A 14,290-nucleotide genomic window follows, 5' to 3' on the forward strand; every position below is an offset into this window, starting at 1 on the left:
GCAGCCTTCAATTTTTCTTCTTTTTTTTTTTAAACTTAAATATGTCATTTTTTACACAATTTTTCAGTGTTGTAAGCTGGCCCGGTCGTTTAGCGCGTCGGACGGAATGCTTAGTTGTATTTCGTCCGCCGTGACGTCCTGCGGAGGTTCGCTTCCCCGGGACGTCTTTGCGGTCGGAGTACTTCTGAGCATTTTCGTTTGGTGCGCTAAACTGGCAGGCTCGTCGCCTTTTCGATCCCCTTTTGCATTTGACCTAGTTTAGCTGACCCAGCTTATCGACCCCTAAATCGATAATGACTAAGAGGAAGTGACGTCAGGGACAGTGCCGGAAACTGAAACAAACATCTATTGGAAGGAAGTCTGTTCTTCGCAGAACTTCGTGTTTGGTACACCCTCATGGAACTTTACCTTTTAATTATGTTTTTAAGTAGAAGTCTGTCTTGTATTGATGTCAGGTGGCAGAGACGGAGCCAGAGAGTTTAACAAATAGTGAAGAAAGGAAAATATATATTTGGTTGTCAATGGGCAACCTGTGGCCTGACGAGGACTCCCAAACGAAAAGTTACGAGGTAAGGCCATTACGTTTTATTGCGCATACATACACACATATATATAATAATTATATTAATGAAATTGTTGTATACAGTGCTCAGGTGCCCCACAACTTGTCAAAAGTGCGTATAAAGCATCTGCAGTAATGTAGAAATGTCTGGGGAGTAAACAGTGTACGAGTCAGATAGATGCTTGCTTGTGTATGGAGGGGAGGAGAAGATCAGGTGTAGTGTTGGCGAATCTCAGGAAATTTTCAAGGATGCAGTGCTCCAACAACTGATGCCGGCAGTTTGTTCCATGCTTCAGCAACTCTAAGCGTGAAAAAATGTTTCCTAACGTCATGGAAGGAGCTGTGCTGTTTTATGACTTTGTAAACATGTCCACGGGTGTGGACATATGTGTGTGTGTCTATACCAGTGCTTTTCAAACTTTTTGCTGGAGCGGAACCCCAAGGAAACATTCCACTGGCTCGAGGAACCCCTGTGCAATAATTCAATAGTCTTATGCACACATATCTGCACGGGAGACTTAAAAATTACCGCCGATTTTAGCAGTTTTGTAACTCCCTGCGGAACCTTGGTTGAAAACCACTAGTATATATACATATACACTAATAAGGTTTATTTATATGAATATGTGGAGGTGTATGTATAAATAGCTTTAGATATAAATATCTAATTATTCCAGTTTATCATTGGGGTGTTACTTCATTTTCTTCTTAGCAATAATCTCTATTCATTCTAAACACTAATTGAAGCACCCATAAGGAACCTACACGTGTGTCTGGATATTTATAACTACCTGTACGTGTATATCTTGGTGGATTAAAATTTATCTAAACATTAACACGACATGTTTGTCCCATAAGAGCCAGAATAACACCCATTGTAACTTTAATAAACTCATGGTTTTTAGGTTAAAATTTTACAACTTAATCTCTCTCTATATATAAAGCTGAAGTTGTCCGTGTATGGCAGCCTTCAACTAACACTATCTCCTCCGAGACCCTGTGGGGCAAGTTGACCAAAATTGAGAGTATGATAGAAGAAGGCTTGCTCTTCATTCCGTAGAAGATAAAATTCAAATCAGACCATGTTAACACCAAAAACTATTTACGTCAAAAAGGTGCTTTTTGGCAATCTTTCGTCTCTAGTAGACCTTTCCGTAAAAAAATTTTTTTATACATATGGGCTTGCGGGAACTTTTGAAGTAATGAGAGCGAAAGAGACTAAGAGAAAGCGATTGTATGAGGAGGGAAGTTCTTTTGAAGTTACCGTGCATGGCAAGCATTGATGTACATGTGTGTTTGATGGGGTGTGGGAGACAGACAGTATGTTGTGTAAGTGAAGTGCTTCTGTTAGTGTGTGTGAAGAGACAGAGTAATGTGTGAAAGAAAGAGATAACTGAAATTTTTTACTCGGTGTATGTGTATATGTATCTATCTATGTGTGTATGTATGTATATTACTTCAAAAGTTTAATTGCTCATGTATATTTGTGTAAGTACTGTATATGAATGTGTATACACAAAAATAGATACAGCCACATAAACACATACATAGGATCTTTTCGGTTTGAACAGCAGTTTTTTAAATAATTTCCACTTTTAAACTTCGTCCGCTAAGTGGTCACTGGACGTGCTAGAAATAGCAGCCGAATATCTCGAATTACCATATTTTAACGTATATAAGGAACCCCCAAATTTTGGGAAAAAGGTTCTGTAAGAGATTATAATACTAAGATCATTTCGGTTTGACCGGCAGTTTTTTTTAACATAATTTCCTCGTAACTAAACACTTTTAAACTTCGTATTCTGGTAGAATGTGTTTATAAAACATCTTTTTCTCTTGGCTTTATTGAGAAAATTCTATAGTTTGTAAGATATTTGCTGGGTTTTTTTCTCAATTTCAACCAATCAATGGCGTCTATTGAGGTGAATTCAATTTCTATACATATTATACAAGCACACATATATATAAACTACAATCTGAAAACAAAATCAAGAAATGCATACACACATAATATTGTCATAGCAACCGTTACACAAATATCTCTCTCTTTTACTTGTTTCATTCATTTGACTGCGGCCATGCTGGAGCACCGCCTTTAGTCGAACAAATCGACCCCCAGGACTTATTCTATCGGTCTCATTTGCCGAACCGCTAAAGTGACGGGGACGCAAACACGCCAGCATCGGTTGTCAAGCAATGCTAGGGGGACAAACACACATACATATATATATACATATATACAACAGGTTTCTTTCAGTTTCCGTCTACCAAATCCACTCACGAGGCATTGGTGACGTTGATATCATTGGCTGATGGAAAAGCGGTAGTGACGTCAGGCGACCAGTGACCGAGCCTGCGCCTGTAAAACATTCTTTTCTTCGGCGGTCGGAAACCTTCGGGGTTCGATCCCAGTCTCCCGTACCCACCGAGGGACCTGATATTTTTCTGTTTGTCTGAATAAGGAACAAGTTGTCCTTTCTCTTCTCTGTCGATGTCCTGACAAAGCCAGGAGGCATTTTTCTAGGTGAGGCCATAACATTATTATTCATCTCTTCCCAACGCAAGTTCTTTGGCGAGGAATAGAACATGTCCCGGGGCGATCCTTCGGTATAGGTACCGGAAAGTGGCTTTGTTTACATTTCTGAAGATAACAGAAACCCTTTTCTCCCAACCCTAACCCCTTATATACTCTTTTACTTGTTTCGGTCATTTTGACTGCGGCCATGCTGGAGCACCGCCTTTAATCGAGCAACTCGACCCCGGGACTTATTCTTTGTAAGCCCAGTACTTATTCCATCGATCTCTTTTTTCCGAACCGCTAAGTAACGGAGACATAAACACACCAGCATCGGTTGTCAAGCAATGCTAGAGGGACAAACACACACACGCATATATACGATAGGCTTCTTTCAGTTTCCGTCTACCAAATCCACTCACAAGGCTTTGGTCGGCCCGGGGCTATAGTAGAAGACACTCGCCCAAGGTGCCACGCAGTGGGACTGAACCCGGAACCATGTGGTTGGTTAGCAAGCTACTTACCACACAGCCACTCCTGCGCCTATATATATATATATATATAAAAAAAAAGCACTTTCTTGAAATGTATTCGGTACTTATTACCGAAGTCACGCCCGTCTTCCATTTGTTCGGTTATGCTGGGGCACCATCTTCGAGAAGTTGAAAAAATTGACCCTTGTACTTCTTTTTTTAAAGCCTAGTATTTATTCTATCGCTCTCTTTGCTGAACTGCTAATCTTCAGGGACGTAAACACACCAACACCGGTGGACAAGCGATAGTAAGACACACACATGTATATACGACAAGCTGAATCAAGTAGAAGATACACTGAACATCACTTCTATTCATTCAGCTACACGTATTTTTAAGAGTCCATCCTTGCCCCTCCTTTACAAAATACGAAGGATGTGGTGTAGTCAGTAAATATGGAGACTTTTTTGAAGTTGTACTAAGTAATTTTGGCACAAGGCCAGCAATTTCGGGGGGTGGGAGCTAGTTGATTAAACTGACCCCTCCCCCTTCTGTTTTAAGATGAAATACCGCTAAGCATTTCGCCCGGCGTTCTAATGTTTCTGCCAGTCCGCCGCCTTTGATATATAGATACCAGGTGAGAATGCAATCGATAAGGCCGTTTTTGTCCTGCTTTTCTTCCGTCAACCTGTACATAACAGCACCTTCCATTTTTTGTACTGCTTAAAGGCACGTTTCTTTCCTTCCAAGCTTACTGTTTAAACCATGTTTGTGTTCTCCCAGTCAACAGCCTTATCATTACTGCTACTTTAAACTCTTCGGTTGCATATTTGTGTGAATAAAATCGTTTGGAACAGAAAAAAAAAGTCTATCTTTATTTCTTCTTTTGCTGGTGTCTCAAATTTAGGTTAAATCATTGTTTCTCAAAGGGGGAGGCCTGTTGGACAAGTTGTTTTGAGAAAATTTGGTTTAAAAGTTTGACAACTCGGCACTGTCCATTGGACGGAGGGGGGCGTTTTGCTCGTATATATATATATGTTATAATTTAGAAGAAACAGTAAGAAGTTGTCATAGTATTCGGAGTTTCAAATGTCAAAGCTAAGAGATATGATGCATTCTTGAATACTATAACAACCTTTCCCTGTTTGTTCTAAATTATAACATATATAAATATTCCTCTATTTATTGTTGTTACTTTTTAATATATATATATATATAGAGAGAGAGAGGTGTGCATTCAAAGCAAATTTACAAAACCAGTATGCTTCAACAATAATGACTTTTATTCCTACCTCGGTTCATCTGATTGTATATATATCTATCGTTACTGTGCAGTTTCTTCTTACTTCCCCTGACATTTCCACGTGTAGTTTCTATATATACTAGCAGTATCGCCCGGCGTTCCTCGGGTTTGTTTTGGAACTTTTGAAAAGTAAAAAGTTTGCATTATGTAGCTTGTTATTCTCTTTAGGTGAACATTTTTCTGGTTGAAATACACCGAAAAATGGTGACACAGCAGTAAAAAAAAATAGGGATTTTCATAGACAAAAAAAGCACCTTTTTGATGTTAACATGGTCCGATTTGAATTTTTGCCTTCTTCTATCATACTCTCAATTTTGGTCAACTTGCGCCACAGGGTGTATATTGTTGTATTTCGGAATGGTCATTTTGCCTATGAAAACACACGCACTATATATTTGGTGTTACTTTGCTTCAATGTTATTTATTTTTTACATCGACTGGCCTCCGTGCTATGGGCACGTAACAAACACCATCGGAGCGTGGCCGTCTGCCAGCCTCATAAACTAACCCACTACACTCTCGGAGTGGTTGGCGTTAGGAAGGGCATCCAGCTGTAGAAACACTGCCAGATCTGACTGGCCTGGTGCAGCCTTCGGGCTCCCCAGTTGAACCGTCCAACCCATGCTAGCATGGAAAGCGGACGTTAAATGATGATGATTAATCTTATTTCGGCCAGAGTTCTTTCGTCACACTCCTGTGACCGCATCGGTGGTCCTTTGTTTTCTTATTTGTGTCTCTCCTTACTAACGTCAGCCATTTTGTATGTCTTCATTTGCGCATGCTTATATCTCTCGTTCATGTGTTTACATCCGTATGTATAACAACAATAATAGTAATAATAAATCAAAAAAAAAAAAATTAAATATTTGTTTATATTGTAACCAGTTTGTGGGGATCCTCTACCATCATATGTTGTAGTGGGTGCTAGTGTTCCTATTCAGGTTAGGTTTGTCTTCTATTATGTGTGTAGCGTCTGATTGATTCGGCATGTTGGTACAGAATAGATGAGCGTTTACCCACTCTTCTTGCCGTTTCCCCTACGTATGTCGTTGTCTTATTACTGCATCGTCCCTCTATACAGCTTATACTATAGACTACATTTCTGGCTTTACAGTTTGTTTGTGGGCTAAATCTACATATAGTACAGTACTTATCCGTACAGGGGGTTCTACCAATTATAGATTTGCTTGGCTTTTCAACAACCTTAATCCTTAGCTTAAGTTTGTCCAGGGTCCTTCTAAAGCGGTATGCCAGTTCGCCTCCAGGGGTGGTGTCAACGAACATGTCACTCTAGTATTTATGGCGAGCATACCGAGAGGTGGCCTTCCCTATTTTCTTTTTTTGTCCTATCTATAGTGTTCCATGACTTGTACCTATAGAGTGGGCAAATTCCATTCCTATCATTACATGATATATTATCAAATTTCTTTATGGCTGTAACCTGAGAACTGCATGCAGTGAATGAAATATTGTATGTGTCTCTCTAGGCTTGCACATGCGTGACACAGAGTTCGGTGTCTAGTACTCTATTGTGGCGATAATACTCTGGTGGATGGAGTTAGCTATTTGCTCTCCATATTATTAGTTTCTATTTCAAAAGTACTCTTTTGTGGGGGTGCCTTTACCACTATTTTGATATCATCAACATAGCGATAGTAGATGTTCACTTTCTTTACCTGATGGTCATTTGTGGGGGGGTCCGTATGGCTCTGGTCCATCCGCGCCATATATATATATATTTGCTGATCCCAGTAGACTGATGGGAGGAATGCTTGCAACATTCCAGACTCTGCTAAATTTACACTAAGGGAATATTAACCAAGGTGGACATAGCAAATGTAAATACAACAACAAAATATTTCCTCTTTTATTTATTTCAAAATCATTCAATCTGTCACATAGCATGTTTCAGTGGACAATGATGCTGTCAGTCTGCAATATCTTCTCCTCCTTCACTAGAGAAATGGAACAGTGGCAGAGATGAATTTCGATGGTAGTTATTTGTAGAAATGACTTGTGGGAGGTGTTAGAGAAATAAATCCAAAGACCAAGTATTCAGCAGTGAATCAAAGGCTAATTAACTAATATTATATAATAATCATGGCAGGGGATGAGATGATTACATCAACCCCAGTTCTTGACTGGTACTTAATTCATTGAACTTAAAGATGGACGAATTGACACTTAACATTTTTATCTGGTTCCAATCTTAGTGATAATAATCCTTTCTAATATAGGCACAAGGCCTGGAATTTGTGGAGGGGAGGGTAGTTGATCCCTGTTCTTGGCTGGTACCTAATTTATCTTATCAGGATGAAAGGCAATATTGACCGTTAAGGATAAGAAGAAATGCCATTTAGCATTCACCTGGCACGCTAATGATTCCGCCACCTTAATAGTAACCCTTTTTAATATAGGTACAGGGCCTGAAATTTGGGGAGGGAGAGTTGATTAAATCAACCCTAGTGTTTCATTAGTACTTAATTTGGTGGTATTGGAACATAGCAACGGATGGAATACCACTAAGCATTTTATCTGTTAGCTTGTCGCTTTATTGATGATAACAACTTATAAGGAATATTTTGTAAAGAGAATTAAGGACAAACAATCATTATAGGATGATGTGCTGTGTGTGTCTTTGAAGATAAGTGTAAGTACCTTTCATTAACAACCCAGCCCTGTACTACAAATGTCTTGTCTTCAAAAGTTCCGAGTATAAAATCTTCCACTAAACCTTAGTCACAATTTATGTTCCTAACACTAGCTGAAATTCTTTGTTATATTTAAAATTGGTTGAAAGATACAGTAGAGGAACAATTCTTAACACCACCTCTGGCTCAGTAGTACATATCTCTTGTTTTGATTTAAAATCATGGAAACTTTAAAGTGTGAATGTATTAGGCTGTCAAGAAAGGTCCTGTGGAAATTTTGACTTTATTTATCATTTTAAAACCCCGTTTTCCACTCTTTTCGAATAGTGAGGCCGTTTTTTTTCTGGAACACAATGTGGTCAAAAGGCAATTTTACACAATTTTCTTATTCCAGTTCTAGCTTGGCCAAGGAACAGCTCGTAATGTCAATGCTGCGTTTGGCCCAGTTTCCACCACACGAATTGATTAACAACCAAAACGCTGTTTTGAAGTGTTGTCTTCCCTTCTTTTATGTAACAAGAATGACCGGATTGTGACAGTCAGCTCAGTGGTTGGATGCTGACGAAGCTCCACGGCACTTCCCGAAGCCAAAGTCGCCCCAACAGAAGGTCATGGGTCTCATGGATCACAGCTTTTTGGATCCAGGGGGAGAGGTACTGTCAGCAAATGGATGAATTGCATAAGAAACTCTGACAACAACAGCCAGCATTGGTCAATAGAAAGGGACCATGGCTACACTGTTTATTTCTAAAGTTTTGTGTGCATCTGAATTTAAAGGTTCAAAATCACATGAACTTTCTTGACAACCTAGTGTGTGTGTATGTATTGGTTTACAAGATTCTTTTTGTGTATTGAAGCGTATTTTATGGTCTGGCAAGTGTCTTCTACTATAGCCTTGTGAGTGGATTTGGTAGACAGAAGCCTGTTGTGTGTATATATGTTTACGTCCCGGTAACTTAGCACTTTGGCAAATGAGACCAATAGAATAAGTCCTGGGGTCGACTAAACACGGTGCTCCAACATGGTCAAAGAGATTTAGCTATTTGGAATTTTTATATATGTGTGTGGTTATTAATTATGTTCCTCTACTTTCGCTTGCATTACCTCCATTCAGATTATTAGGCGGAATATAGCTCAGTTGGAGCACTAAAACTCCTGTCTGTATTTTATAATAATATATATGGATACTTATATACAGACTCGTGCACAATTAAGCTAGCAGTACCGAGTCGTAAAACATATCTGTAATACAATAATGATGTTGTTCTTACCTGTTATATGGGATTGTAAATATGTTTGCAAATTTTTTTTATTTTAATAAATGTTGCTACAACTTATAGATGATTTTTTTTTTTTTTATGACTTCATTGCTGACTAAACAAATACAGACTTAGAAAATGTATGGTTTACCTTTTAAAACACCTGCTGCTGTCTACCTTGTAACAAGGATCATACTTACTGGGTGTGCCTCTGACACAATATATATTGTTATAAAATGTAATACATACACACACTGGACATCACTGCAGATGGCCAAGCGGTATTTAGTAAACAAGAGATGTATTTTTAATTTTACCAGGATTTACATCTCTGGTCATCCAAATTTGAAATTCATGTTCCTCCTCGACTTTAAAATCCGCAGAAGTGCCTGGCTGCGTTCTTTCTGCATGAGTGTAATGACAACGCGCCTCTTCGTCACCCTCCTCGCTGTCAACATCCCGACGGTCATGAAACTCCTCCCCGTTGCATTTAGACGTAACCTTTCCTCGGCTGTCATTGATGTCCGCATCTTGGGTGAAGGGCTTTCGTCTTGTGTCTGTTGCATTAAAACCTGGCACTTGTACGACAGCAGTTGTTGCGTTCCGTCTGTGCAGTAAATTTGTCAGGAACAGTGCTGAATGCTTGAAAGAATATGGCGAAGGGATCTTTAAACAGTTCTGCTTTTTACCTGAGAATTGCTGCCCCTGTTTTCTTTCATGTTCACTTCTTATCAAATGCGATTGGTTCATTTTATTTGATACAGTTTCTCTCATTTTTGTTGTAGTTATTGCTGCTGTTGTTCTCGTCGAAGTCAACAAACTTTCGTCAGGTTCCAGAGGGTCGCGGCTCGGAAGATTTGAATTTGTTAAGACGATCACAAAAGCTTCCATATTATCTTCAGAAAGTTTTACAGCATCCTTCACAAGAGAAAGAATTACGTTTGGCAATTCTGCCTATTCATCTTCGGGAAATTGTTTCTTACTAAGGAATTTGTCAGCAGAGATTCTTTGGTAGATCTGTTGCTAGGCATAAAGTTTCTGTGTAGGATCCAAAGCTTGGTGGAGATTAGGGACGGCAATGATTGATGCAGTACCATATAGGGATGGAAAAGCGTTATTGTTGTTAGTGGAATAAGTCCAGCCGATGCAATTTGAGGAGCTTTTGTCTCTGTCAGCGAACCCGCCAATGTAGTCGATGGTTTTAGGAGATGCAATGGTGTCGCTTGTCTGTAATTAAATAAAAAGGAATAAAACAATTTTATTGATATGAAAAGATAATGTTGATGAAATTATTGTATCCAGTGCTCAGGTGCGTATAGAACATATGTAGAGAGGGAGAAACAAGCATATATAGAGCAGTGCTTTTCAAACTTATTGCGTGAGCGGAACCCCTGTGCAATAATTTAATAGTCTTATGCACAGCTGAATTATAAATTACTGCCGATTTTAGCAGTGTTGTAACTTCTTGCGGAACCTTAGGGCTCTGCAGGACCCTGGTTGAAGACCCACTGATATAGGAAAAGAAGGTCAATACAGTAAAGTTTATAGCACCACTGCACAGAGCTGCGGTCAGTAGTATAGTGAAAGCATGTGATAAAGATAAGACTACTGAATGATGAGGTAACTTGAATGTAGAGCCTAAAAACAGAAACAATTCCCATTATAGTAAGAACATTAGGTGTGATAAAAAGAACTTCAGACAAATACATAACAGAAACTAGCACTGCCCACATCCTACGCAAAACACTTTCAATACAATGAGCATCACTCAGTAGTAAGGTGAAAGCATGCTAATAAGACTACTGAATAATAGTTTTAGATAAGGTGGGTGAGGTTACTATGTCAGACAATGATTAGCATCATTTCTTCCAATTTTACATTCAGAGTTCAAATTCTACCGAGGTCGTCTTTGCCCTTCTCTCAGAATTGCTGGACTTGTACCATAATTTGAAACCGGTAATTTTTTTTGGGGAAAGTCGGTTATGTTGACCCTAGAACAAGGAAAGGAAACTCAAACTTATCCAAAATGCCAACAGTTCTGTCTGTTTGCTGATGAAAATAATAATCTATTTCTTTATTACACACGGGGGACAGGCAAAGAAATTAAGTTGATTACATCGACCCCAGTATGTATCTGGTACTTATTTAATTGACCCATGAAAGGCAAAGTCGACCTCTGCGGAATTTGATGACTGGCATCTGTGCTTGTGGAGTGCGATCGTTACTAGTATCACCTTGCTAGCAGGTGGCACATAAAAGCGCCCACTACATTCTCAGAGTGGTGGGCATCCAGCTGTAGAAACGACAGGGTCTAGTCAATTACATCAACCCCAGTGTTTCACTGGTATTTATTTTCATCAACTCTGTAAGGATAAAAAGCAAAGTCAACCTCAGCAGTATCTGAACTTGCTGCCTTAATAATAATAATTAATTCGTTTATTGGCTACAAGGGCTTATTTAAGATTACATTAAGACGATGATATTATTATAATCCTTTCTACTCTAGGTACAAGGCCTGGATTTTATGGTGAGTGGGACAGTCAATAACATCAACCCCAGCACACAACTGGTACTTAATTTATGAAGGGCAAAGATGGCAGAAATTGGACATAAAGGCAGACGAAATACCACAAACCATTTCGCCTGGTGTGTTAACGATTCTGCCAGCTTGCTGCTATAATAGTAATTTCTACTCTAAGCACAAGGCCCTGAAAATTTTAGGGGATAATTCGACCCCACTGGTACTTAATTTATCACCCCCGAAGTGATGAAGGCCATAAAAAAAAACCTGCCAAAACAACAGTGGAACTTGGGGCAGTTCTCTGACTTGCCAGCTCCTGTTAAGTGTATATATAGGAGTGGTAGGTAGCTTGTTTACCAACCGCATGGCACATTGGGCAAGTGTCTTCTACTATAGCCTTGTGAGTGGATTTGCTAGATGGAAACTGAAAGAAGCCCGTCGCATATATATACATATGCGTTTCTCCTCCTAGCATTGCTTGGCAACCGATGCATTTATGTCCCCGTCACTTGGCAAAAGGGACCGATACAGTAAGTACCGGACTTACAAAGAATGAGTTCGAAGATGGTGCTGCTCCAGCATGGCCGCAGTCAAATGACTGGTAAGAGTATATAGGTTTTGGGTAAGTATTACTAAACGTATATGATGTTAGTTCTTTGTAAATGTTCATAGGAGAGCGGGCAAATGAGTATTGGAGGCAACAGCTCATCGATTCTGTATCAACACGGGGGATCAGTCAACAACATAGAAATTAAAATATTCTCCACACATAATAGAAGATGAACCTAGCCTGAATAGGAAACTGCAATGGAACACTAGCACCCACCACAACATATGATGGTAGAGGATCCCCACAAACTGGTTACGATATAAACAAATATATAATTTTTTTGATTTATTATTATACATACGGATGTAAACACACGAACTAGAGATATAAGCATGCGCAAATGAAGACATACAAAATGGCTGACGGTTAGTAAGGAGAGACACAAATAAGAAAACAAAGGACCACTGATGCGGTCACAGGAGTGTGACGAAAGAACCAAATATATAGTGCGTATGTTTTTATTGGCAAAATGACCATTCCGAAATATAGCAATATATACCCTGTGGCACAAGTTGGCCAAAATTGAGAGTATGGTAGAAGGCTTGCTCTACCTTCCATAGGAGAAAAGATTGATATCGGACCATGTTAACATCAAAAAGGTGCTTTTTTTTTTTCTATTAAAAATTCCCATTTTTTAACTGCTGTGTCGCCATTTCTCAGTGTATTTCAACCAGAAAACTGTTCACTTAAAGAAATAATAAGCTACATGAGGCAAAATTTTTAATTTTCAAAAATTCTAAAGGGTAGAAACAAACCCGAGCAATACTACTAGTATATACAGAGAATAGGAACTACATGTGGAAATGTAAGGGGAAGAAAATGCACAGTAACGATAGATATATACAATTAGATGACGTTCGATTTTTAAAGAAAAAAAACCTGTCTCTAGAAGTGCTGTTCACAAAAAGTACGTCAGTAATTATCTAGACTTACTATGAAATATCAAAGCTTTCATAGATATTCATTGTTATACAAAGTGTTTCATCCAATGACTTCCGATATCGTTATTCTCCTGTATGATTGGATATGTGTGCAGCCAATTGTGCTTTTTGAGAGAACGATTTACCACAGATGTCACACTGATAGGGCTTCTCTCCTGTATGAATACGTTTGTGCCTAGATAAGGTACCTCCATCGGAGAAAGATTTTCCACAGGCATCGCAATCATATGGTTTCTCTCCTGTATGAATACGCTTGTGTCGGGTCAAGGTGCCTCCGTCGGAGAACGATTTGCCGCAGATGTCACAGTGATATTGTTTCTCTCCTGAGTGAGTGTGTTTGACCAAGGAATTGCTCCGAGAGAAGAATTTAGCACAAATGTTACATCGATACGGCTTTTCACCTGTATGGAGGTGTTTGTGACTGTAAACAGAGAATGATTTACTACAGATCTCACAGTGATACGTGTAGCTGAATGAATAGAAATAATGTTCAGTGTGTCTCCTACTTGATTCAGCCCGTCGTATATACATGTGTGTGTCTTACTATCGCTTGTCAACCGGTGTTGGTGTGTTTACGTCACTGAGGCTTAGCAGTTCAGCAAAGAGAGCGATAGAATAAATACTAGGCTTTAAAAAAAAGAAGTAAAAGGATCAATTTATTCAACTTAAAACTTCACCAAGATGGTGGACCAGCATGACCGCAATCTAATACCCGTAACAAATAAAAGATGGGCGTGACTTCGGTATAGGTACCGGATACATTTCAAGAAAGTGTTTTTTTTTTTTTTTTAAATACATATTTAGGCGCAGGAGTGGCTGTGTGGTAAGTAGCTTGTTTACCAATCACATGGTTCCGGGTTCAGTCCCACTGCGTGGCACCTTGGGCAGGTGTCTTCTACCAAGGCCCTGTGAGTGGATTTGGTAGACGGAAACTGAAAGAAGCCCGTCGTATATGTGTGTTTGTCCCTCTGGCATTGCTTGACAACCGATGCTGGTGTGTGTACGTCCCCGTAACTTAGCGGTTCGGAAAAAAGAGATCGATGGAATAAGTACTGGGCTTACAAAGAATAAGTCCCGGGGTCGAGTTGCTCGATTAAAAGCGGTGCTCCAGCATGGCCGCAGTTAAATGACTGAAACAAGTAAAAGAGTATATAAGGGGTTGGGGTGGGAGAAAAGGGTTTCTGTTATCTTCAGAAATGTAAACAAAGCCACTTTCCGGTACCTATACCGAAGGATCGCCAATAGAGGAATTATTAAATGCGAATTTCATGCTTTGGAGTGTAGGATCTTTATAAAATGGGGAAAAAGGAAAGAAACCGGGACAGGTTCTTGAATAACAATGCGATGGCCTCACCTAGTAAAAATGCCTCCTGGCTGTGTCAGGACATCAACAGAGGAGAAGAAGAGAAAGGACAACTTGTTCCTTATTGAAAAAATCAGGTCCCTCGGTGGGT

At 39.4% G+C, this 14,290-nt stretch overlaps 1 long non-coding RNA gene across 1 annotated transcript; it reads left to right on the plus strand.

Annotated features, from left to right (window-relative positions):
* The first annotated feature begins 361 nt into the window (after positions 1 to 361).
* Positions 362 to 13,709, plus strand: LOC118761430. Its single transcript, XR_004997372.1, has 4 exons — positions 362 to 569; positions 9,694 to 9,703; positions 11,717 to 11,722; positions 13,700 to 13,709. It is a non-coding gene; the product is annotated as an uncharacterized LOC118761430 (long non-coding RNA).
* Positions 13,710 to 14,290: the final 581 nt, after the last annotated feature.

This window comes from Octopus sinensis, unplaced genomic scaffold, assembly GCF_006345805.1.
Source record: "Octopus sinensis unplaced genomic scaffold, ASM634580v1 Contig13507, whole genome shotgun sequence".
NCBI classification, from domain to species: Eukaryota; Metazoa; Mollusca; class Cephalopoda; order Octopoda; family Octopodidae; genus Octopus; species Octopus sinensis.